General features: G+C 45.2%; 1 non-coding gene across 1 annotated transcript; it reads right to left on the bottom strand.

Moving 5' to 3' along the window:
- Positions 1-5,999: 5,999 nt before the first annotated feature.
- On the bottom strand, positions 6,000-6,103 carry LOC125344343. Its single transcript, XR_007209481.1, has one exon. It is a non-coding gene; the product is annotated as a U6 spliceosomal RNA (small nuclear RNA).
- Positions 6,104-25,098: the final 18,995 nt, after the last annotated feature.

The following is a 25,098-nucleotide window of genomic DNA, read 5'->3' as shown; positions in this document are numbered from 1 at the left end:
AGGCCCCACAACTGACACACAGAGAGTCTTCAGCTGACTATGTTCTGGGCTTATACACCTGATCCACTCGACAGTGAGTGGGTGAACAACTGAGAGAAGTGAATTCCCATACTCATTTCATCAAAGGGGTTTGAAGCCTTCCAGTCTTTGGTCCTGGTCACCTCCCTAGGCACAGGATAGGGGGGAGGGAATGGAAGGAAGGGCTAAGGAGCTAAGGGGTCTCATGACTGGACAGTTGGTGGGTCTTCTCACTTGCTCATCCGTCCCCATTTGCAGATCAAAACAGCTTTATCTAGAGGCATTTTGGGGGTCTCAGGCAATGCCATGAACATGTGTGTATGTCTAATGTGTCCTGGTGGATCTCTCAGGCCTACCAGTGTGTTTGGCAGGTGCTCAATCTGTTTGTTGATGGAGGTGTGAATGGAAGCACATCAGAGGCAGTTTGGGTTTTTCCACTGCACTGGAGGAAGCTGGAGCAAGCCACAATTTCCCAAAGGCCAGCAGGTGACTGCTGTCATAGTACTAATATTGTTTGTGGAGCCACAATCTTCCTCTCTGGACAGGAAATGGCTTCCCCTGATACAGAGGAGTGGACCCTACATGAAGCCAAGCTTTGGAAGGTTACTTTAACTGCTGGGGTGGGGGTGCTGCTGGTACCAAGAGACAGGAAGAGATAGGAGGACACTGAAAGGGAGGGAAAAGCCTTTGCCCTGAAGCCATGGCTTTAAGAAAGCAAAGAGAGGGCAGTACTGAGAGTCAAGAAGCCCTGAGAATTTGAAAAGAAAGTTGGAGGAGAAAGAAGAGGCAAAGTAGGAGGAAATGATCTGGGATGAATCAAATCAGAAAGGCTGCCAATTGAATCAGAAACACAGTTAAAGGGCTGCATGTAGATGAACTAAGGATTCCATTGCAATCTCCCAATGTTGCAACATGCCAGCTCCAAAACCATCAGCCAAAAGCCAGGCTGGAAGGGTGGCTCAAGGGGCAAGGTGCCACCCATGAGCTAGAAAGCTGAGTGTGAAGCTTTGAGTTCAAGTCCCGTTACCACCTCCAAAAATTGTTAAATTAGTAAACCCCTTAATTCTACCATAAGAAGCTCCCTGAGCCAGACATTAGGGGCTCATCTTGGTGTGGTAGTCTTAAGGAAAAGCAAGCAAAAACAAAACCTCAGAGACAAGCTTGAGCCCCGAGTTCAAAACACACACACACACACACACACACACACACACACACACACACACACACACACGCTCCTAGGCCAGTAGTCCCCAAACTGGTCACAGAAGTGATCATAGGATAAGTGATAAGATCATTGCCGAGCACAACCTTAGGGGGGAAAAAAAGAAAGAAACTTGAAAGAGGAGTCACTTGGATTGAGTCTTAATGAAAAAATGGCTGATCTAGCAGTCAAGGAGAGTTAAGGAAAACAATGTGTTGTTATTTTTTTAAATCTGTTTGGGATTTTTTTTTTAAATTTTGGTTGTTTATTTTGCCAGTCACAGGGCTTGAATTCAGGGCCTAGTCTGTGTCCCTGAACCTCTTTGTGTTCAAGACCAGTGCTCTACCACTTGAGCCCCAGTGCTACTTCCTGCTTTTTCTGGGTAGTTTATTGGAGGGGCTGTTGTTTTCACTGACATCCTGGAGCCTAGCCTGGACACGGGGGGCTGTTCACCCAGCTCCAAGACCTAGAAGTGAGGCAAGCCATCTTGTGAACTGCAGATGCCTGGCTCTCTGGGTGGAGCCAGGAGGGCCCAACTTTGGGGAATATGAAGATATTCTGTTGGTTAGCCCCAGGAAAGCTCTACTTGTTATGCTGTGTTTCTGTCTGATGCTTTGCTGAGGCTTGCTCTTCACCCAACATGTGACCTTTGTGTTTAAAAGCTTGGTGCTGGCTCTTTTGGGGGGCTGCAGTCCACTAGCCACCCAATAAAAACTCCAAAATTCGAACTTTCAAGAGGTGGCTTCTCTATTTTCTCATGATTGGTTTTATATCTGATTTAAGGTATATGTTACCACACAACAAGAGCCTTATGGATTTTCCTACCGGGCCTGGCTTTGAACTGTGATCCTCAGATCTCAGACTCCTGAGTAGAATTACGGACTTGAGCCACAAGCACCTGGGAGAAAAATAGTATTTATACAATCACAGATAGCCCCCAGGAAATGGAAACAAGAGGGCTTTTTGTTTGTTTGTTTTTTATTTAGAAATTAAATTAAAAGATCACAGAAAGCTATGGCAGGCTGAGCTAGGAGTGGAGCTTAGGAGTAGAGTGAATGTAGGAAGTCCCTGAGTTCAATCTCTGGCATTGCAAAGAAATAAACATGGTAGAAAGCATTTGAGCAATTCCAAGTCTTGGCTAGAGGGAATGGGAGAAGTAGAAGATCATAGCTACAAATAGAGCTGGAAGATAAGGGTGGGAAATGTGGCTCCGTGGTAGAGTGCTTGCCCAGTATGCATGAAGCCTGGGGTTCAATTCCTCATTACTGAAGAGCCAGACTTTGAAGTCAGGCCCCACTTTATCACACGAACCCCACTTTACCACGCAAACCTGAAATAAGCAGGCCCTGTGAGCAAACCCAGGGCAAGCTTATTAGGGCCCAGTCGGTCAAGAACTCTAACCACTGGGAATGCTTAACTCTAACCGTCCCCAGAATGCCTCGAGCCCTGAGCCAATCAGATTTGTACCCGTGTCCTAATCTTGCTTCCTTGAACACCTGATTGCTGTAACTTTGTTTTTGGTCTTGCTTGAACACCTGATTGTTGTAACTTTGTTCTTTGCCTTTATAAGCCCTGTGTAATCACAGCTCGGGGCTCCCTCCTAACCTTCACTGTGTCGGTGGGTAGGACGAGGCCCGAGTTGCAGCTCGCTTGAATAAAGTCTTGCCTTGCTTTTGCATTTCGGAACGTCTGAGTCTCGGTGGCCTTCTTGGTGGTCGTTTCGAGACTTGGCACAACAATTACCACTGTTAGCCCAAGAGGCTCCTCTCTTTTCCCTAGACAACTACCTGTCCACTAGTCCACTACCTGTCCCCTTTTACCTTGATGGTATTCCTTTGGGGCAGCTATAACTGCATAAGGCAGCAAGATCTCCCAAACCTAGGAGGTTATAAAGGTCACCTAACACAATAGCCGGCACTTCTCGTGTCTCTCTTGCGAGAAGGGGTCTTGCAGGTCCCTTTGCTGGCAATAAACCTTTCCTTTATTCTTTGTACCAGAAGTGGCGCTGTGGCTTAAGTGGTAGAGTGCTAGCCTTGAGCAAAAAGAAGCCAGGGACAGTGCTCAGGCCCTGAGTTCAAGCCCCAGGACTGGCAAAAAAAAACAAAACCTAGTCACCTAAGCTTTTAACAGCTAAAGCTGTTGGGGGGGGGCGGGATGGGGGGAGAGAGAGAGAGAGAGAGAGAGAGAGAGAGAGAATATACTCTCCAGGGAATAATGCCTACCCAGCCCTGCCTGGAACCCTTCCTGCTTAGTGAGGGTGGCTCACAGAGCAAAGGGAAATCAGTTAGTTAATGGGTAGAAATTTTTTTTAACCAGAAAAATTTTCCAAAATCTTTGACAGATGCTCCGCTTATCTGCTAGCAAGCAACAAAACTAACGAACAAGTACCAAATGAATATTAAACAGACAATTCCAGTGCAGATCATGCTTAATTCAACAGTTTATTTTTTTTCCGAATGGACATCTGTGCTTGTGGCTATGATTTTCTATTTCCCACACAGAATGTAGACATGTTTTGCTGCTAGCAGAAGTGTTCTTTTGAAAAGTGACTTATTTCATATGGTGTAATTTAATAAATCAATTATTCCAGGACATTCTGGAAGGAGGATAACAATGTCCAGATGCTGGGCCACCTGAGCCAGTAGGAGAAACTGCCCCTTAGATGCTGAGAAGAGTTGCTGAAGAGCTTTGACTAGGGGAGTCACACAAATACATTTGTAATTTTGAAAAGTCATACTGGCTTGATCTTGGAGAAAAAGAATGGAGGAGAGGGTGCTTAAAGCAGTTAGAACTGGGGGCCATAAGCCTAACTAACTAATCAGGAGGCTGAGATCTGAGATCACAATTCAATGCTAGCCTTGGCAGGAAAGTCTGTGAGACTCTTATTTCCAATTAACCACTAAAAAGCTAGAGTGGAGCTGTGACTCAGGTGCTAGAGGGCTAGTCTTGAGTAAAAGCTAAAGGACAACATCGAGGCCTTGAGTTAAAGCTGCAGTACTGGTATGAAAAAGGGAGAAAGGGAGGGAGTAACAGAGAGAAGAAAGGAAGGTCTAGGTGAGGGCAGTGGTTAGAACAATACATTAGTGTGCTGGTAAATGTTTAACGATCAGCTGTTCAAGGAACAAACCAATGACCTTGCTATGTACTATTAACCAATTCAGAGGTGTAAATACTCTCACCTTGACTGATTTGAAGTTATCACAATGACACGTTGAGGGCTGGGAATGTGACTTAGTGGTAAAGTGCTTGCCTAGCATGCAAGACGCCCTGGGTTCAATTCTTCAGCACTACATAAACAGAAAAAGCCAGAAGTGGTGCTGTGGCACAAGTGGTAGAGTGCTAGCCTTGAGCAAAAAGAAGTCAGGGACCGTGCTCAGAGAGTCCAATCCTCAGGATTGGCATAAATGAATGAATGAATGAATGAATAAATAAATAAATAACAAAAAATGGGACTGAAGCATGACTCTCAAGTGGTAGAGTACCAGCCAAACAAGCATCAGGCCCTGAGTCTAAACCCTAGTAACAGAACATACACTGACACACACAAACAGACGTACACAGACAAACGTACAGACACACACATACACAATTACTAGTTCTCTGAGCTTTTGTCAATGATTATAGGTTCTAATCACAGATCTAGCCAAGACATCTAAAATTTTTTTAAAAAATTCTCTAGGGTAGAACGCTAATATATTTTTTTTTCTATTTTAGATCACATAATAAAGCAGGCAGGCATTACAGACTGCATAAACTGGCAATGAAATGTGTTTTATTGTCTAACAATACATATTGTGGAGACAGCAGTGCAAAAGCATCTTCCAAAAGTTTGAGCAGCTGAACTGACTCAAAAATATGCATTTCTGGGCTGGGAATGTGAGTTAGCAGTAGAGTGCTTGCCTAGCATGCATGAAGCCCTGGGTTCGATTCCTCAGTACCACATAAATAGGAAAAGCCAGAAGTGGTGCTGTGGCTCAAGTGGTAGAGTGCTAGCCTTGAGCAAAAGAAGCTCGGGACAGTGCCCAGGCTCTGAATTCAAGCCCCCAGACTGGCAAAAAAGTGTGCATTTCTAGATCTCCTGTTATTGATCATTTGTAATATTGATTGGCTGAATAATAAGAACACTGGTATTTAACAAAATAAACTGGAGCAGCAAAAGCTATTCAAGCTTAGCCTGTCTCAGGCTGAGGCAGACTTGTGATGGGACTGCAAGCATGCCATTTTTTTTTGTCAGTTGTGGGGCTTGAATTCAGGGCCTGGGTGCTGTACTTGAACTTTTCTTTTCTTTTTTTTTTATTGTCAAAGTGTGATACAGAGGGGTTACAGATTCATATGTGAGGCAGTGAGTACCTTTTTTGTTCTACTCGTTACCTCCTCCCTCATTTCCCCCCTCCCTCCCCCTTTCCCTCTCCCCTCCAAGAGTTGTGCAGTTGGTTTATACCAAATGGTTTCTAAGTGTTGTTTTTTGAATGGCTTGTCTTTTTGTTCTTTTTCTCTGGATTTTGGTATTCCCTCTCCCTTCCCCAGTTCTATTACCCATATCAGACAATATCCAGGGTACTCGGATGTAATACAGTGGTAGCGAGGGTACAGCCACAGGAAGGGACTACAAGAGAAACAAAACTAGACAAACCACTCAGTTAAATAAACTGACAAGGAAAAAGAGAAAATAAAAGTAGTACGAGTTCACATGGCATGTTGATAATAATTACAACAATGGGATAACTCTTGTTTCTGTAACGTGGAGTTCATTTCACTTGGCATCTTCTTATGTGGTCATAAGAATATGGAACGCTTCACTAATTTGCGTGTCATCCTTGTGCAGGGGTCATGCTAATCTCTATATCGTTGCAATTTTAGTATATGTGCTCCCCAAATGAGCACTGTACCTGAACTTTCCTGCTCAAGGCTAGCTAGTGCTCGACAACTTTGAGCCTCAACTTTGAGCCTCAGCTCCAGTTCCAGTTTTCTAGTAGTTAATTGGAGATAAGAGTTTCACAGGGACTTTACTACTCAGGCTGATTTCAAGCCAAGATCCTTAGATTTTAGCCTCTCGAATAGGATTACGGGCATGAGGGACCACTGCCTGGCTTGTCCCTGAGCTTTTGTGCTCAAGGCTAGCACTCTACCACTGCAGCCACAGACCCACTTCTGGCTTTTTGGTGGTTAATAGGAGAGAAGAGTCTCATGGACCTTCTTACAGAGGCTGGCTTTGCACAAGAATCCTCAGATCTCAGCCTTGTGAGTAGCTAGGATTACAGACATGAGCCACCAAAGCCCAGCTTGATCCCTCTCTTTTGTTAAAATTACTATGTATTAATGGTCCAGAGGGAATTCATTGTGATATTTCCATACACACATATAATACGCCATGATCACATACACCATTGTCTGAGAATATTGTTGACACACACTGATAAGGGATTTGATAATTTAGTCCCAGGCAAGATATAAATAAACAAAATGGATATGAAAATAAAAGGTTCTTTATATAAACTTATAAACAAGGTAAATTGTGTGGTCTGTGGATGATAGCTCAATAGAGCAGTGCTATTCTGGCCATTCCATCCTATGTCTTACACTCAGCTGGGGCTCTGCACCCTCCTGCTGCTACTCAAAAGGTAGGATGATCTAATGCGCACACGTCTGTCAAGCAGGGCCTAGCCTCCCATTGGCTGGCCTTCTTGGCTTGCAGGTTCTTGGCTCTTGCACATCTAGCCTAAGGTGAAAGACTTTTTCCTTCCTGTCCTATGTTCTCAGGACCCTGTGGTCTAAACTCTCCTCTGCACTCTGCATCCAAGAGAGGAAGTTTTCATTCAACTGTGATTTCTTCTCTACCAAAAATAAGTGTAGGGTTCTGGGGGAACAAATCTATACATGCACTAAACAAAAGATAGCTCAGACAGGTGCAGGTAGCTTACACCTGTAATCCTAGCTACTCAGAAGGCTAACATCTAATGATTGTGGTTCAAAGCCAGCCTGGGCAGGAAAAGTCCTTGAGACTCTTATCTGCAATAAACTGCTCCGAAAAAAACAAACAAACAAACAAACAGAAGTAGCACTGTGGCTCAAGTGGTAAAGCACTAGCCTTGAGCCTTGAGGTGGTAAGTTCAAACCCCATAACAAGCAAACAAAACAAAACAAAACAAAACAAAAACCTCAGCAATGGGAAATGAGAAGTTTCCAGTCACCATCTGGGTAATCAACACGTCCAGTTGGAGTTTATATTTCCTTGAACAAATCAACAGAGGTGTGTGTGTGTGTGTGTGTGTGTGTGTGTGTGTGTGATACAGCTTGAACTTGGGGCCTAGGTGGTGTCCCTGAGCTCTTATGGCTCTTATGCTCTTATGCTAGAGCTCTGCCACTTGAGCCACAGCTCCACTTCTAAACTTTTTTGTTCAAGGCTAGCATGAGCCATTAGCAACCAGCAACAAATGAGTGTGTGTGTGTGTGTGTGTGTGTGTGTGTGTGTGTGTTTGCCAGTGCGGGGGCTTGAACTCAGGGCCAAGATAGTTTTTCCACTTAAGACTGGTGCTCTAGGGGCTGGGAATATGGCCTAGTGGTAGAGTGCTTGCCTCATATACATAAAGCTCTAGGTTCGATTCCTCAGCACCACATATATAGAAAATGCCAGAAGTGGCGCTGTGGCTCAAGTGGTAGAGTGCTAGCCTTGAGGAAAAAGAAGCAGGGACAGTGCTCAGGCCCTGAGTTCAAGCCTCAAGACTGGCAAAAAAAAAAAAAAGACTGGTGCTGTATCACTTGAGCAACATCTCTACTTCCAGCTTTCTGGTAGTTCATTGGCGGTAAGAGTCCAGAGCAGCCAGGTGCTGGTGGCTCACACCTGTAATCCTAGTTACTCGGGGGCTGAGATCTGAGGATTGTGGGATCAAAGCCAGCCCAAAGCAAGAAAGTCCATGACACTCTCATCTTCATTTAACACCACCCTCCCCCCCCCCCAAAAAAAACAAAGCCAGAAATGGAATTGTGGCATAGAGAGATAGCCTTGAGAACAAAAGCTCAGACAGTGCTCAGGCCCTGAGTTCAAGCCTCAGGACCAACACACACATACATGCACACACACACATATATATACACAAATACACAAATACCCCTTTGTGTTTCTTTCTCTGTAAAATTCAGATAAGGATAGTAAAAGTGTCTATGTTATAGAGTTGTCATGAGAATAAAACATGTTGACATTTGTAAAGTGCTTAGAATAGCACAGGTACATTGTGAAAGCTGTTAGTTGCTAAATTAAATTAGCTGAATGACTTATTGCCATGGGCTGAATGTTTGTATCTCTCTCAAGTCTTATGTGGAAGCATAAGCCTCAATGTGACAGTTTCTGCAGGGAGAATACTTGAGCACTGAAGTAGGTCATGAGGGACTCTAAAACCTTGTGGTAGGTACTGCAGAAATAGGAATGATCACATCTGTTCCCTCCCTCAGGGAGTTCCCAGTCTGGTCAGAGAAACAGACAAATTTCCAATTGCTGCTTTTCCCCCCTTTGGTGGTACTGGAGATTAAATTTAGGGCCTTGTGTAGGCTAGGCATGTTCTCCACCACTGAGGTATATCTTTATCCCTTTAAGTTTGTGGGGTTTTTTTTGAAGCTGGGCACTGGTCTTTCACCCCTGTAACCTTTATAATCCTATTTACTCAGGAGGCTGAGATCTGAGGCTCACAGTTCAAAGCCAGCCTGAGCAGGAAAGTCTGTGACACTCTTATTTCCAATTAATCAGCAGAGAACTAGAAGTAGCCCTGTGGTTCAAAGTGGTAGAGCACTAGCCTTGAACAAAAAAGCTCAGGGACAGCACCCAGGTCCCAAGTTCAAGCCCCATGACAGATGAAAATAATTATTTTGAGACAAGATCTTACTAAATTGCCTAGCTGGTCTCAAACTTATTTTCTTTCTATTTCAGCCTCCTAAGTAGCTGGGATTGTAGGTGTGCGCTACTGCATCTGGTTCTAATCCCTTTCTAAGGGAGAAATACTGTGAAGTAGGTCCAAGTTAGTTAGCACAGAAGAGGATCAAGTTTATCAGAAATGTGTTGGGAAAAATTTCTCAAGCTTTAAAGGATGAGTAAGAGTCATCTGGGGAAGAAGTTGAGGTGATAGTCTCGACAAAGGGACTAGTAGGTATGATGACCAGAAGGAAGAAAGAACATGGTGACTTCAGAGAGCTTTAAGGTAATCAATTTGACTGGAAGGCAGTGTTGAGGAGACTGAAAATTACCAGTAGCCAGATCATTGTCTTGAGTACAATGAAGGAAAGTTTTCTTGTCCTGGCATAAATGACAATGCAGCCTATGCAGTGGAGGGTCACAGTCAAATATGAGTGTTAAGAACACCTTTGGTAGCCTGGTGCTGGTAGCTTCTGCCTTCAATCCTAGCTACTCAGGAGGCTGAGATCTGAGGATTGTGGTTCAAGCCAGCTTGAGCAGGAAACTCTGTGAAACTTTTTTCTCCAATTAAGCACAGAGAGAAAGAGAGAGAGAGAGAGAGAGAGAGAGAGAGGAGAGAGAGAGAGAGAGAGAGAGAGAGAGAGAGAGAGAGAGAGAGAGAGAGAGAACAGCTCTGGTGTACCTAACAGTAAATCCCACCAAGAAATGGGAAAAAGCCTTACTACTGAAATATAAAGCCTGAAGAAACCAATTAGACCTTCCTGGCCGTCTATAGAATACAACCCCAAAATAAAAGAATGTACATTTGTGTATGCCAATGGAAATTTTTTTTTGGCCAGTCCTAGGGCTTGAACTCAGGGCCTGGGCACTGTTCCTGAGCTTCTTTTGCTCAAGGCTAGCACTCTACCACTGCAGTCACAGTGCCACCTGCGACTTTTTCTGTTTATGTCATACTGAGGAATCTAACCCAGGGCTTCATGAATACAAGGCAAGCACTCTTGCCACTTAGGCCAGATTCCCAGCCCCTCCCCTTTCTTTTTCTTTCTTTCTTTTTTTTTTTTTGCCAGTCCTGGGGCTTGAACTCAGGGCCTGAGCACTGTCCCTGGCTTCTTTTTGCTCAAGGCTAGCACTCTGCCACTTGAGCCACAGCACCACTTCCAGCTTTTTCTATATATGTGGTACTGAGGAATCGAACCCAGGGTTTCATGTATACGAAGCAAGCACTCTTGCCACTAGGCCATATTCCCAGCGGCCCCCCCCCTTTCTTTTTCTTTAGAGACAAAAATCTCACCATGTAGCCTAGGTTGATCCCAAATTTGTGATTTTCTCCGTGTTAGGATTGTAACCCCCATTCCCAGCACAGGAGGTTTCTTTTTCTGGTGGTGAAAATGTTCTGAAATTAGATAGCTGTGAAAAGTTGAGCAGATCCATGAAACACTAAAGGCTGAGAATTCTACATTTTAAAGGGGACACTGGTATGGAATGTGAGTTATGCCTCAATAAAGTTATTTTTAAAACCCTCTGTCATGGCAGGTGCAGCCAAGAAGCTAGAAGAGGCCACACAAGTGACTGATGTAAGATCTGGGTGGAGTGAAGAACCTGGTTCAAGAAGGATTTATAATGGAGACAAGGCCAATACTTAGTGACAATTAAGGTGTGTGTGTGTGTGTGTGTGTGTGTGTGTGTGTGTGTGTGTGTGTGTTTGCTGGCCCTGTGGTTTGAACTCAGGACCTGGGCACTGTCCCTGAGCTTTTGTGCTGAAGACATCAATCTGCCACTTGAGCCGCAGCTCCATTCTGGCTTTTTTGGGTTAGTTGGAGAGAAGAGACTCATAGGGCCTTTTCCTGCCTGATCTGGCTTCTAACTACAATCCTCAGCTCTCAGCCTTCTAAGTAGCTAGGATTATAGGCTGAGCCACCAGCACTTGGCTTAAGCCACTTTCTATGTGTCACTTCTGGAGCTGGTCACATTTTAGTCTATTTGATTCTATATTGGGGTAAAACACTTTACAAAAAATATACTCATGGGCTGGGAATATAGCCTAGTGGCAAGAATGCTTGCCTCATATACATGAAGCCCTGGGTTCAATTCCCCAGTGCCACATACATAGAAAACGGCCAAAAGTGGTGCTGTGGCTCAAGTGGCAGAGTGCTAGCCTTGAGCAAAAAGAAGCCAGGGACAGTGCTCAGGCCCTGAGTCTAAGCCCCAGGACTGGCAATAAATAAATAAATAAATAAAAATAAAAGAGAATACCCAGTGTACCAGAATCATATATAGTAACAACAGGGGATAAGCCATAGGAAATTCATTTAGTGCGTTAAAGATAGCAACAACAATAAAATCCTCCTGTTTCCATCTCTTGGAATTCAATTTGCTTAGCCTCATCTTATATAATCATATGTACATAGCTGATGAGCTATTGTGGTCCTCTGCTAGGTTATCCTAGAGCTTTTTATGTTTATTTAGTAATTGTTTGGTTTTAGGGATGTGGTGTAAAGTCACTGACCAAAACATGTGGAAATACCATTTAAAAAGATGTTTGTTATTTTACAGACAGGATCTCTACTGTTCTCCCCCCACCCTAACATCCACATATCAGGAAGACCATGCGCCTCTGGTTCTCTGTGTTCTAGCAACATTATTTGTCCAAGGTCTGTCCATTTCTCTGTGAATACCATTATTTTATCATTTCCAATCACTTTGTAGAATTCCATTGTGTACAGGTACCACCTTTTTTTGGATCCATTCATCTGTAGTGGGGCATCTGGGTTGTTTCCATATCTTGGCTATTGTCTCACACACTCTTGATGGGAACAGAAATGAGCCCAGATATTACAGTATGGAGGTTCCTCAAATGATTAAAAATAGAACTAGCAGATGATCCATCCCTCTCAATTCTGGGCATCTATCCAGAACAAATGAGATGAGTGTGTAGAAGAGACTTCCACAATCCTGTGCTTAATACAGTAAAGACTCACAACAGCCAAGAAATAAAAATGATCTCCAGTGACCATCAGCTGATGGATGGATAAGGAAAATGTGGAACATAAAAACAATGGAATACTACCCAGCCATAAAGAAGGAAATCCTGCCATTTGAGACAACACATAGATGGAACTGGAGATCGTTATGCGAAGTGAATAAAATGAGCTAGAAGAGAAGAATTACACAGCCAACCTCATGTCGAATCTTAAACATTTGTTTTGTTTTGTTTTGTTTTTGCTAGTCCTGGGGCTTGGACTCAGGGCCTGAGCACTGTCCCTGGCTTCTTTTTGCTCAAGGCTAGCACTCTGTCACTTGAGCCACAGCACCACTTCTGGCCATTTTCTATATATGTGGTGCTGGGGAATTGAACCCAGGGCTTCATGTATAAGAGGGAAGATCTCTTGCCACTAGGTCACATTCCCAGCCCCGAATCTTTTTTTTTTTTTTTTTTTTGCCAGTCCTGGGCCTTGGACTCAGGGCCTGAGCACTGTCCCTGGCTTCTCTTTGCTCAAGGCTAGCACTCTGCCACTTGAGTCACAGCGCCACTTCTGGCCATTTTCTGTATATGTGGTGCTGGGGAATCGAACCCAGGGCTTCAAGTATAGGAGGCAAGCGCTCTTGCCACAAGGCCATATCCCCAGCCCCCTCACCCCCGAATCTTAAACATTTGATTTTAAAAAGTTGGAGGCTACAGTGGTAATTACCCCCAGGCTTCTGAGAGCAGGGGTTTCGGAAAGGTTGTTCAATGGGAGCTAACTCGCACATAAGAGCAAGAAGTGGGGAGACATGATAAAGGCTGGAGAGGACAGCAATGGGGTCAGGTAAGGGAGTTTCTGGCTTTGCTTTTCATGAGCATCTTGAGATGGTCAATGCAGGTTAAGGTTGGCTTAAAGCAGGGGAGGAGCCACGTGCTGATCGCTCACGCCTATAAACCTAGCTACTCAGGAGGTTGAGATCTGAGGATCTTGGTTCAAAGCCAGCCGTGGCAGGAAAATCCGTGAAACTTTTTTGGGGGGCAGTCCTGGGGTTTGAACTCAGGGCCTGAGCATTGTCCCTGGCTTCTTTTTGCTCAAGGCTAGTGCTCTACCACTTGAGCCACAGCGTCACTTCTGACTTTTTCTATATATGTGGTGCTGAAGACTCAAACCCAGGGCTTCATGTATGCTATGCAAGCACTCTACCACTAGGCCATATTCCCAGCCCCTGTGAGACTCTTTTGTTTTTCTTATTTATTGTCAAAGTGATGTACAGAGAGGTTACAGGTTCATATGTTAGTCATGGGATACATTTCTTGTACTATTTGTTACCTCCTCCCTCATTCCCCCCCCCCCCCAGACTCTTATCTCCAATTAACCACCAGCAAACCAGATGTGGAGCTGTGGCTCAAACTGGTAGAGCACTAGCTATGAGCACTAGCTCAAGGACAGTGCCCAAGCCCTGAGTTCAAGCTCCATGACTAACCAAACAGCAGCAACAACAAAAAGCAAGGGAGGATGGTAAAAATAACTTTTTGTTTATTTGTGTTGCCAGTCCTGTGGCGAGGACTCAGGGCCTGAGCACTGTCCCTGGCTTCTTTTTGCTCAAGGCTAGCACTCTACCACTTGAGCCACAGCACCACTTCTGGCTTTTTTCTATATATGTGGTGCTGAGGAATCGAATCCAGGGCTTCATGTATATGAGGCGAGCACTTTACCACTAGGCCATATTACCAGCCCTCCAATTTTTGAAATATTGACCTGAAGTGGGTGATGGCCATGTTGTTCATAAATCTCCTGGCCAATCCTTTCTGCTCCCACCCTTAAGATGCTGTTCTCAAGTGCTGGCCATGAGAGGCCTTCTAGCCAATCTGCGTGGCAGTGCTCTGCTGTCCCCTTGTGACTAGACCATGTTACTACCATGTTTGGCTTAAAGAGGAAGGGTTTGGGGTTTGGTTTGTGGTATGGGTGTGTGTGGGTGTGGGTGTGTGTGCGCGCGCGCGTGTGCACGCACACGTGCCTGCCAGTCCAGGCAGAAAAGTCCCCGTGAGACTCTTATGTCCAATTAACCACTCAACAACCAAAGTGGCCCTGTGGCTCAAGAGGTAGAGTGCTAGACTTGAGCACAAAGAGGCTCAGAGACAGTACCCAGGCCCTGAATTCAAGCCCCACAACTTACCAAAAAACAAACAAACAAATGAATAAATAAAGAGAAAGAAAGAAAGAAAAAGAAATTGAGAAAGAGGGAGAAAAAGAAGGAAGGAAGGAGAGAGAGAGAGAGAGAGAGAGAGAGAGAGAGAGCGCAAAAGCTCAGGGACAGGGTTCAGGACCCAGGACTGGTAAACACACACACACACACACACACACACACACACACACACACACACACACACACTGGAGGGATAAGAAAGTCATTCTTCACATATCCATTTTTCAGATGGGCAATGGAGGTGCAGACAGATGAAGGAATTACTCGAGGTCAAAGAAATGAAGCTATGAGACCTCTGACGCCAATTATAATTAGGTCTCCCTCCTCAGCTGTTCAGCATTGCCACCTTTCCGTCCTCAAGAGAGGAGTAGCGAATCTCAGAGGCATGCAATCAGCATCTCCTCCACCGGATCATGACTGCCCTTCTGGCCCAGTGACCCTAGGGCAGCCCTTGGCAAGGCACCTTCCCCAAAGACAACTTCCAAGAGTCACCAACTGCCAGCCAGGCTCAGAGACAAGCCCCACAGGGAGCCTAGAGCCTTAGAAAGGGAATTGCAGTACCACGGGTTGGACGTTTCAGACTGGCTGCTTCTGCCCTGACAAAGGCCACACTGGGGCGGGTGGGGGGAGTCTTTACCCAGGCAGCTGGCAGGGCAAAGAGAGACTACACAGCAGAGCTCTCAGGGGCAGGCCGTGGCTGTCTGCTTGAGGCTACCTAGACATCTCGATGGCAGTTCAAGGTTGCTGTTGGAGAAGGAAAAGCGACAGGCTGGATTGAGTGGAAGCAATGGGTGGGAGGGAAGGCCAGGAGCTGGAGAAAATAGAATATGACCCTGCATGGTGACAGTGAACTGAGAAGAGAAATGTCACTTTCAGGCCTATAAATGGCACAAGTGGGTCACCAGGAGAAGGGGAGTGGGGAGTTGTGAGTTAGCACATTAGGGCAGGCTGGGAAGGTGATGTAATGATAGAGTGCTTGCCTAGCATGCATGAAACCCTGGGTTCGATTCCTCAGTACCAGTTACAGAGAAAAAAAATGGAAGTTGTGCTGCGGCTTAAGTGGTAGAATGCTAGCCTTGAGCAAAAGCAGCTGTGGGATAATGCCCAGGCCCTGAGCTCAAGCTCCAGGACTGGCTAAAAAAAAAGGGGGTAGGGGGTAAAGTGGCCAGATTTGTGCCAGTTCAACAATTTAGGAGCAGACTTGTCACCAAGTCTTATTTATTTATTTTTGTTTGCTTGTTTTGCTTATTGCCAGTCCTGGGGCTTGAACTCAGGGCCTGAGCACTGTCCCTAAGCCCCTTTGTGCTCAAGGCTAGCACTCTACCACTTGAGCCACAGCACCACTTCTGGCTTTTTCTGTATATGTGGTGCTGAGGAATCGAACCTAGGGCTTCATGCATACGAGGCAAGCACTCTACCACTAGGCCACATTCCCAGCCCACAAAGTCTTATTTTGTGGTATTCAGCTACCAAAGTGAATAGGAGAAGCCTGCACAGTGGTGTTCCAAGAGCAACTGAGCTTCTCAAAGGCTATCAAGGAGGCCTAGGGCACTTGTACGACCAGAAGCTACCTTGTGAGCCAGGCAGGACCAGGGAGGCTAATTGGCTCCATGTTCCTGGGGCAGGGTGGGGAGGGTAGGCTGCTTTCTCAATCACAGCTGCAGGATACATGCTCCAGGGGGATGGGCAGGGGTGCCAGGAGCATCCTGGTAGCTCACTGCCAAATCAGGATCAAAAAGCAAAACAGCTGGCCATGATGGCTCCCACTTGTAATCCGAGCATCCTTTGGAAGCACAGAACAGAGGATCACTATTTGAGGCCAGCAAGTGGGGGAGGTCCTTTAGGGATTTCATCTCAACCAATAGTATGTGCCTATTATATTCAGCGATGCGGGGAAGCACTGGGTAAATGTCCAGCTAGAAATGACCAGCTAGCTAGTCCATGCAGAAAAAGAGACCCCATCTGGAAATCAACCCATGCAGAAAAGGGCTAGAGGCATGGCTTGAGCGGCCTTGCATCTGCCTAGCAAGGATCAGGCCCTGAGTTCAAGTATCAGTACTGAAAAACAACAAGAACCAGGCTGGGAATATGGCCTAGTGGTAGAGTGCTCACCTCATATACATGAAGCCCTGGGTTCGATTCCTCAGCACCACATATATAGAAAAAGCCAGAACTGGCGCTGTGGCTCAAGTGGTAGAGTGCTAGCCTTGAGCAAAAAGAAGCCAGGGACAGTGTTCAGGCCTTGAGTTCAAGCCCCAGGATTGGCAACAAAACAAAGCAAAACAACAAGAACCTTCCAGCTTCTGCAACTGATATTTGGAAAGTGCCAGGCCTCTCTTTAGAGAAACGGCTTTATTCTCTAAGACAATCCTACCAGTAGGGAGAATTATTATGGAGTAACTTCCAACATTAGGGATTTCGTGTTGCGTCTGTTATATAGGACATGGCTGTTAGAGATCCAGCTGGTGATGTCAAGAACACCACTGCTCATGCCTGTAATCCCAGCTACTCAGGAGACTGAGATCTGAAGATCACAGTTCAAAGCCAGCCCAGGTACAAAAGTCTATGAGACACTTTTTTGTTTTATTTTTTGCCAGTCCTTGGGCTTGGACTCACCCTGAGCACTGTCCCTGGCTTCTTTTTGCTCAAGGCTAGCACTCTACCACTTGAGCCACAGCATCACTTCTGGCCTTTTCTGTTTTTGTGGTGCTGAGGAATCAAACCCAGGGCTTCGTGCATGCAAGGCGAGCAGTCTACCACTAAGCCACATTCCCAGCCCTCCATGAGACTCTTATCTCCAACTAACCACCAAAAGCCAGAAGTGGAGCTGTGACAATTCACAATAGCCAAAATATGGAAACAACCCAGATGCCCCACTACAGATGAATGGATCCAAAAAATGTGGTGCCTATACACTATGGAATACTACATAGCCATTAGAAATGATAAAATATTGGTATTTGCAGGGAAATGGTCAGAGCTTGAACAAATAATGTTGAGCGAGACAAGCCTAGAACACAGAGAACAAAGGGGCATGGTCTCCTTGATATATGACTGTTAGGGTGGGGTGGAGGGACAGTAGAGACCAGGTCTGCAAAATAACAATCTTCTTTTCAAATGGTATTTCCACATGTTTGGGTCAGCAACTTTACATTATGTATCTAAAACAAAACAACTACTAAACAAACATAAAAAGGTCTAGGATAGACCTATCAGAGGATCACAATAGCTCAACAGCTATGTACACATGATTATATAAGACAAGGATAAGCAAAAACAACTACAAGAGAAGGACACAGGAGGTTCTATTGTTGTCATTACGCTTAATGTTCTAGGTGAATTTCCTTTGGCGTACCCTACATGGTTACTGTATATGATTTTGGTACACTGGATATTTTATATATGCCTACCTGAACTTGGGAAAGGAAAGAAAAAGAGGGTGTAACAGATATCACAAGAAATGTACTCACTACCTTATTATGTAACTGTATCCCCTTTGCACAACACCTTGTCAATAAAATTTAATTAATAAAAAAAAGAAGTGGAGCTGTCTCTCAAGTGCTAAGACATCAGCCTTGAGCACAAAAGCTCAGGGACAATGTCCAGGTTCTGAGTTCAAGTCCCATACAGATAGGCTTGGGAGAGAAAGGCTATAGGTAGCGAATGCAGATAACCTTTCTTGTGTGTGTATATGCCAGTTGTGGGGTTTGAGCTCAGGGTCTGGGCACTGTCCCTAAGCTTTTTGGCTCAAGACTAGCAATGTACCACTTGAGCCACAGTTACACTTCCTGTTTTCCAGTGGTTACTTGGAGGTAACAATATCCTGGACTTTCCGGCTTGGGCTGGCTTCGAACCCCAATCCTCAGATCTCAGCCTCTTGAGTAGCCAGAATGACAGGCATGAGCCACCAGTGCCTGGCTCCCCAACCTCTGTTATAAGGCCACTAATCTCATCCACCAAAATTCTTTCCTCATGTCTTAATCATCTTGTGAGAGGCTTGCCTCTTCATATTATTATGTGGGTGCTTAAATTTTAACATAAGAGGGCTGGGAATCTTGCTTAGTGCTTGCCTAGCATGCATGAAGTCCTGGGTTTGATTCTCACCACCACATATACAGAAAAAGCTGGAAGTGGTGCTATGGCTCAAGTGGTAGAGTGCTAGCTAGCCTTGAGAAAAAGAAGCAAAAAGAAGCTCAGGGACAGTGCCCAGGCCCTGAATTCAAGCCCCAGGACTGGAACTAAAAATTCAAGGGGACTGGGAATGTGGCTTAGCGGTAGAGTGCTTGCCTTGCATGCATGAAGCCCTGGGTTCAATTCCTCAGCAGCACATAAACAGTAAAAGCCAGAAGTGGCTCTGTGGCTCAAGAGGTAGAGCGCTACATTAGGGGATAACTGCTGGAGAAAAAATTAGAAGAGAGAAAAGGAATGAGATCGAATGTAGAAGTAGAGTAGAAAGAGAACTTTGCAGAAGCAGAGCATACAACTTTATGTTATATATTAATTACTTTTCTGTATTTGTAACTAAAATGCTTGGAAGAACAACTTAGAGAAGTTTGCTTTTTCTCTTTCCAGTACTGGAGCTTGAACTCAGGACCTCATGCTCTCCCTTGGCTTTTTCACTCAAAGCTGCCACTGTGCCTCTTGAACCACAGCTCAATTTCTGGCATTTTGGTAGAAAATTGGAAATAAGCATCTCATAGACTTTTCTGCCTGGGCTGGCTTCAAACTGTGATCCTTACATCTCAACTTCCTGAGTAGTAGAGACTATAGGTGTGAACTACTGGTACTCAGCTTAAGAGGAAACCTTTCTTTTTGCTCACAATTTCAGATAATTCAGTCCATCACTGATGGCTCTGTTGTTTCTGCATCCATGAGGAGCCAGAACATCATGGTGGCGGGCCGGGGAGGGGGGTTGTGAGGCGTGTGAGAGAGGAGGCAATTCACCTCGTGGCAAGCAGGAAGCAAAGCGAGACAGCACAGAAAGGGGGCAAGGAAAATAGGCAGCTTTTCTTTTTCTTTCTGTCTTTTTCCTTCTTTCACTCTGTCTTTTTCTTTCTTCTTTTCTTTTCTTTTTTTTTTTTTTTTTTTGCCGGTCCGGGGGCTTGAACTCAGGGCCTGAGCACTGTCCCTGAGCTTCTTTTGCTGAAGGCTAGCACTTTACACGAGCTGCAGCGCCACTTCTGGCTTTTTCTGTAAATGTGGTGCTGAGGAATCAAACCCCCAGCTTCATGCATGCTAGGCAAGCACTCTATCACTAAGCCACATTCCTAGCTCAGCTCCTCAGTTTTATAAAGACACATGTTATGTTCTCCATAAGCCTTCTCCTCCACCTTACCATTCTTTTTTTTTTTTTTTGCCAGTCCTGAGCTTGGACTCAGGGCCTGAGCACTGTCCCTGGCTTCGTTTTGCTCAAGGCTAGCACTCTGCCACTTGAGCCACAGCACCACTTCTGGCTATTTTCTGTATATGTGGTACTGGGGAATCGAACCCAGGGCCTCATGTATATGAGGCAGGCACTCTTGCCACTAGGCCATATCCCCAGCCCCAGCTTACCATTCTTGATATTTTCATCCACTTGTCATCAGGAGTCGCTTCCCTTCTTGATCACTCCAAACCCTGAGCACAGATTGCAGGCGGAGTCCAGCTAGGCCCAATGCAGAGCAAATTTCTTGGGCCTTCTCCCACCCAGGACCCTATTGTACCCTTTCTGCAGCTTGGAGTCTAATTCCTGTCTCACTATCTAAGCCTCATCAATCTGTTTGTATACTTAGTTCCCTCATAAATATAAATAGTTAGTGGGTATGTTTGCTCTGTTTTGTTCCCTTGCAAAATCTTTGGTCCCCAAGAACTGAAGTGTTAGATGAGCACAGAAGCAGATACATGGGGACAGTCTTTGGTATTTAATAATACGTGGAACTGTGTGAAACTTGCCTAGCTCTTTAGAGCAGGCATACAGGCCCTCTCTGTTTTGGAAGAAGCATGCTCCCTTTTGATCTCCATGAATGAAATCATGTGCAGTTATTGCATCCGCCTGGATTTCCAGCAGCTCTGAGCGTCTGGCAGGCAGGAAACAAATCAAGTGACTATTCTTCCCTGATCGTTCTTGCCAATCTGGCTGCCAGGAAGCCCTAGGAATACAATTCCTGATGATGCCAGCTGGCTACCTAGAATGGGTGGCCAAGCTGGGAGAGATTCCTCTGTGAACCTTCTAGGAGTAGCTAGACTTGCAAAAGAGCTCTCACAAGCCAAAGCTACATCTAAAATACACCGGGACACGATAAATTATATAGGACTCTAGGTATTCACACACAGGGAGGGCTGGGATGTAGCTCCATGGCAAAGCCCTTGCCTAGTAAGTGTAATATCATGGGTTCGATCCCCAGAACTGAAAAAGAAAAGAAAAAACATAGTTAAAAAATCAAAACACAAAGGGAGACCAAAGGAGGATATTCTTGGGAGAGGAACACAAATGCACAACGCCTATGTGCATCTGATCATATAAAATAATAATTATTGAAATGAACTCCAGGAAATGATCTTGTTGTTGTTTAAATTTCCTTTTTGTCTTGTTTGTTCATTTATCTGTCTTTGGGAGAGTAAGGAGGGCACAGAAATAAAGGGACAAAGGGTTAACAACTGCAGCAGTGGCACTCACTAGACACTATGCTGAAAAAGAACCATACAAGTTGTGGGTAGGGATGGGAGGAAAAAAACTGGGAGCAAGGGCTAGGAATGTGGCCTAATGGTAGAGTGCTTGCCTCACATACATGAAGCCCTGGGTTTGAGTCTTCAGCTCCTCATATATATGAAAAGCCAGAAATAGTGCTGTGGATCATGTGGTAGAGTGCCATCCTTGAGCAAAAAGAAGCCAGGGACGGTGTTCAAGCCTCAGGACTAGAAAAAAAAAGACAACTGGGAGAGAGTACAGGAAGGGGTGACATTGTCTATAAAGAAATGCACTCAGTAACCACTGACTTATGCAACTGTAGCCCCTCTGTGCATCACCTTTCTTTCTTTTTTTTTTTTAGATGGAAAGATTTCTCCATTAAGTATGGATTAGGAGTTTTCTTCCTGCTAAGACCCTTAGGGTACTTGAAACTAACATTGTAACTACAGACTCCTACATTCCCTAGAATCCAAGCAGATTACACACATACATCTTTAAATGTGTTTGTGCATAGGGACTGACTAGCCAAACTGAGTTTGGGTCTCTAGGTGGCTTTTCTTGTTCTAGTTCATCATATATAAATTTTCACTAAATGTTGAGTCATAGTCATAGTTCTTACGTGCATAATATACAAGCAAGATATAATACCCCACACAGCTCTATTCTTTCCTTTTTGTATCACCACATGACATTGAAGGGCTGACTATAGACAGAAGGATTTCTTACATGAAAAATGTTCTTGTGGATTCTCATCAGTGTGCAAGGTTTGATTCTGTATAAGAGGAGTAGATCAGTTCACAGATTTCCCACGAGTGACACTCACGGTTTCCCTCCGCTGTTTGTTCTTTGAGGGAGCTAACCCTCCATGATGACCGAAGGCTTTCCCAGAGCTGCGATGTTCATAGGCTTTCTCGCCCGCAGATAGTCAGGCCTAAAGCCTCTCACAAAGATGGTTTCTATCGGTGGTTTCTGTCTAATCTATGTCCTCTGGTGTTGTCATAGATGAGTTGATTGACTGAAGACTTTTCCACACAGATGAGACTCCTGAGTTCTCCCTCCGGGAGGATTGCTCTTACTTTCTAAGGTTACAGGGTGTACCAAAACCTTCCACACACAGGTAGCATTTGTGTGATTGCTCTCATTTCTCATCCTGGCAAGGTTTAAATGAGATACTGAATGATTTCACTCACTGATGACACGCATCATTTTTTTTTTCTGTAGTGTGTACTTTCATATGGTGAAAAAGGCTGGAGCCCAAACAGAAAACTTTCCCACAGGTGCGACATTCATAGGGTTTCTCTCCAGTGTGTGTTCTCTCATGTGTGGCACGGTTAGATGGCGTAGTGAAGGCTTTCCCACAGGTGTGACATTCATATGGTTTCTCTCCAGTGTGCACTATGCTATGTGCCTTAAGGTAACATGGCCATTTGAAGGCTTTCCCACAGATGTGACATTCATGCACTTTCTCTTCCGTGTGTGTTCTGTTATGTCTCTTAAAGTCACTTGGCCTTTGGGAGGCTTCCCCACCGGGAAGACAAGCCTGTGCTTTCTCTCTGTCATGTGCTCCTTCGTGAGTTCCAAAATGAGATGGCTGAGTGACCCCTTCCCACACAAAGAGGGGACCTTCATCTGCCCCTCCTCCAGTGGGCATGTCCTTCCGCTGCCGGAAGTGACTTGGCTGAATGGAGGGGGCAGTACACAGGTGGCTGTCATCAACTTCCTGGCTAGTGTCTCCTCCATCCTGCCAACTGAGCTCCCTGGGTTGACCAGGTACATGCCCCAGGTCACTATCCTCACACGCTTTGTCTCCATCGTGTGCAGTCGTATGATGACTGAACTTTGAAGGAACAAAGGCTGTCCTACACAAACTACAACCATGTGATTTCCCTCCAGTGTGAGTTACACTGTGTTTACAGCGTTCATTGCTCTCAACAAAGACTTTAGCACATAGACCACAGTCACACTCTTTTCCTCGAGAGACTTACTGCATTGTCTAATGTCTAACAAATTCTTCATAATGCCATTGCCATTTAGATGATCAATTTCTTTGTGTTCCAGGTGCTCAGGAGTACATGAATATTCATGGTGGTTCTCTCCCCGGTGTAGGCTAACAGAGGAGATGGTTTCTTCATCCTTTAGCAAACTCTGTGTCAATGAAGAGTTGTGAGTCTTTGTTTCTGTGGAGTCATTCCTGTCAAGTGAGTCTTGCAGATAAAGAGATTTCTGCGCTGAGTTGCTGTATGTAAAGACGGCCATCTTTGCCATGTGGAATGGAAATGCCGATGGACTCCAGCAGACAGGCAACCTCTGACATCACATCTCTCCACAGCTTCCACTGTGCTGCGTTCATCAGGTCCCACTCTTTGGGGGTGAAGTTCACAGTTACATCTTCAATGTTCTGGGGACGCCATCATCCCAAGACAGTGCTCCTCTAGGCTTTCACTCCCAGGCAGTCCCAGCGCTATGCTGAAAGAAGCATGGAGGGAGAAAGCCATCACCTTTCTAACATTTTCTTTTATCAGTCCTGTGGCTGCAACTCAGGTCCTGGATGCTATCCCTGAGTTATTTTGCTCAGGCTAGCAGTCTACCACTTTGAGCCACAATGCTACTTCTGGTTTTTGAATAGTTAATTGGAGATGAGAGTCTCACAGGGACTTTTCTGCTCACGTTGGCTTGGAACCATAATCCTCAGACCTCAGCCTTCTGAGTAGCTAGGATATTAGGCATAAGCCACAGGTTCCTGGCTTAAAAAAAATTGAAAACTAAAATTAAAAGAAGAAATGTCCTCATTACCTGACTTAGGTAACTGTAACCCCTCTGTACATCACCTTTTCCATAACAATTTAACAAACTTGCAAAAGAGCAACAACTAAAAGTGTAGTGGTGGAGCTCCAGGGACATGGATGAACGTGAACTCTACAACTCATGGGTAGAGATGGGATCAACGGACTGTGAGAGAATGAGGGAACAGAAGACAGGCTATGAAAGGACATATACTCACTACCTGACTCATGTCATTGTAATCCCTCTATACATCACCTCTAGAATAACAATAAAGTAAGTTACTTTAAAAAGACTACCAAAAAAAACCAGCCAGGGGGCTAGGAATATGGCCTAGTGGCAAGAGTGCTTGCCTCCTACACATGAAGCTCTCGGTTCGATTCCCCAGCACCACATATATGGAAAACAGCCAGAAGGGACGCTGTGGCTCAGGTGGCAGAGTGCTAGCCTTGAGCGGGAAGAAGCCAGGGATGGTGCTCAGGCCCTGAGTCCAAGGCCCTGGACTGGCAAAAAAAAAAAAAAAAAACCCAGCAAGAACTACTCATTGATAGACCATGTTGATCTGAGGGTCCCGGAACACCCAACAAACAGTTACCTTGGATTCCAGCAAGGCCAGGTGTGGGCCTATCTCGTGCAGGCCAGAGATGACATGCAAGCTCATTCGCTGTTTTCTTCTCCCTGCTATTGGTGGACTTGCTAGCCAGCCACCGGGAGATCTGGTCTAAAGATGCTATCCTCTCATCCAGCCTGTACTCAGTGTGAAATGTGCCTTGTCCCTGTTGCCAACTCTAACCCACCCCTGGCACTTTAGAGGGTATATACTCTCTGCCAAGGACTAACCACTGCTACCAAAATGGATAATGAACCTAGAAACAAGGTGTGGCCTCCTCAGGACCACGCAGGGCACAGGTGCCATGAGGAGATGCAAGGCCAAGATCTTTGTTCTTGATTTGTCTCAGAAGACAAATGAGTCAAAATCCTATTTTATTTTTTTGCCAGTCCTAGGCCTTGGACTCAGGGCCTGAGCACTGTCCCTGGCTTCTTTTTGCTCAAGGCTAGCACTCTACCACTTGAGCCACAGCACCACTTCTGGCCGTTTTCTATATATGTGGTGCTGAGGAATTGAACCCAGGGCTTCATGTATATGAGGCGAGCACTCTACCACTAGGCCATAGTCCCAGCCCCTGACTTTGATTTATTTTTTATTTTGTCGGTTGCAGGGCTTGAACTCTGGGCCTGGTCTCTGTCCCTGAACTCTTCAGCTCAAGTCTACAGCTCTACCACTTAAGCAACAGTGCCACTTCCAATTTTCTGGTGGTTTACTGGAGGTAAGAGTCTCACAGACTTTCCTGCCCAGGC

This window comes from Perognathus longimembris, chromosome 28 (assembly GCF_023159225.1).
Source record: "Perognathus longimembris pacificus isolate PPM17 chromosome 28, ASM2315922v1, whole genome shotgun sequence".
Taxonomy (NCBI): domain Eukaryota; kingdom Metazoa; phylum Chordata; class Mammalia; order Rodentia; family Heteromyidae; genus Perognathus; species Perognathus longimembris.
This window is presented reverse-complemented; position numbering and strand designations above follow the sequence as displayed.